The following is a 2,130-nucleotide window of genomic DNA, read 5'->3' as shown; positions in this document are numbered from 1 at the left end:
TGAAGACCAGATGATTTGATGATTTGTGAGAAATTATAATTGCATGCGATTAAAGCTTGATGAATGCATGTCATCTGTCATGACTCAGCTTCCATTCTAAGCACCGTCATTATTGGGTACTGTAACATGTATTTTGTGATTTTGCTTGTCAATGTAGGCTATGGAAGTAATTACTCATTAAAATTGCCCGTTTTCCCCTTATAAAACTGATTATATGAACCATATCAAAATTTCTACCATTTACATTTTTAGAAGCTGAAAACAAGATTTTCTAAAATTAAATTCACCCATTTTACCTTTTTTATTTTAAAGATCATATTTATTGATTTTTAGGGAGAGGGAACATAGGGAGACAGAGAGGGAGAGACACATTTATGTATGAGCGATACCGTGATCAGTTGCCTCTCGCACACCCCCGACTAGGGGCCTGGCCCGCAACCCAGGCATGTCTGGGAGTCGCATGGCTGACCTTTCATTTTGCAGGCTGGCACTCAATTCAATAAGCCATACCAGCCAGAGCAAATCCATCTAATTTTTATAACTGAAAATGCTTACTTAAAAATGGAGGAAAAAATCTATTACCAGAAAGAGCAACCATATCAATTTAAATTATAGAAGCAAAATCAGAGTCCTGGCTTTTATATCAAAGCAGTCAAGGAGGCGAATAAAATATTGCCAAGTTGAATGTGATCATCAGTTTTCTTTTGGTAAACCTTTAGTATATTCTGAAACTCCTATTTGTAATACTATTCTGATTCTGGAAAAACCATCTTGGTTATAGGAGGGCATCTGAAAGCACTGTAAGTATAAGTATAACTGCTGCTTCATCTCCTAAAAGCTTCTCTAGTTTAACATTTCACAAATTACAAATTGAGATTTCCCACTTTTGAGTAGGAGGTTCTGACATTGCAACCAAGTCCGCAGGGGCAGAGCACAGCCTCCTGCTAAGACTGGCCATGTCAGCGGAGGATTTCACATGCTTGTCACAAAATGCTGTAACCGTAAATGAATGGATGTTGTTATTTCTTGTATAATATTGCTGCATGTACCTAAAGCAGGCTTTAAAGACTTAGTGTGAGGCTCTAGTACCTTTTAACTATTTCTGTTATTTGATTTCACATGCATAAACACGCCACACAGGAGGCCATCCATCCTTCATAGCCTTCAGGGCACGTCAGCCCTTGCATGTCGCCCAAGCAGCTCAGAGAAAGGTCTCAAAACATGTAAATTGTTTCTGAGCCTCATCTCTGTGCTTCATAGTGTCATCATTTTCCTTTGAAATGTGTGATATTAGAAACATCTGATTCCGCAGGATTATGTGCGTTCCCCCAGGGAACTTGGTTCCTCTTAATTTGGCAGTGTGGAAAGGGAAGTGGGTAGTGGATACCAACTGAACAGCAGAGGAGGCACTTGTGACTAGGACACTGTCAGCCAAGGATGCTAGTGGTTGCGTAAAAAGTAAAAAGCCCTGACCGGTGTGGCTCAGTTGTTTGGAGCGTCATTCCATGCACCAAAAGGTCACAGGTTCGGTTCCCAATCAGGGAGCATGTTGAGAGGCAAGCGATAGATACTTCTCTCTCACATCAATATTTCTCTTCTTTTTCTTTCCTTCCTTTCCCATCTCTGCTTCCCATCTCTCTAAAATCAATGAGCATGTCCTTAGATGAGGATTGAAAAAAAGGTAAAAAGCACCAGAATCCTTGGCTGCATCAGTATATTAGTCTAGTGGGTCTTAGGCCTTAAAAGTCCATTGTGAGCCCCTGCGACCTCGGTAACCTGAAGCTTGGGCCAGCAGGTCTGGGGCGGGGCCTGAGACCCTGCATTTCTAACGAACTCCAAGGACAGGCCGCTCATGCTGGTTCCTGAGCCAGCAATGAATCCTGAGGTATAATTTGCTTAGTGTCATGAAGCATGTTCATATTTTAACATCCTGTGAAGCTTACGTGTGTTTACGTTCAGTGTACCTCATTAGCTAAGCCCTAGGCAGGCGATACTTAGAAAATTTCCACCGAACAGTTGCAAATTATTTTGTTCTTTAAAGGAATAACATTTCAGTTACCTGTATCATTTATGAGCGCAGAACATTTTACTCCTTGATGAATCCATAAAAATATAGCATAACTCTGTTTA

The sequence above is a fragment of the Phyllostomus discolor genome, chromosome X (assembly GCF_004126475.2).
Source record: "Phyllostomus discolor isolate MPI-MPIP mPhyDis1 chromosome X, mPhyDis1.pri.v3, whole genome shotgun sequence".
Taxonomy (NCBI): Eukaryota; Metazoa; Chordata; class Mammalia; order Chiroptera; family Phyllostomidae; genus Phyllostomus; species Phyllostomus discolor.
Note: the sequence above shows the minus strand (reverse complement) of the source record.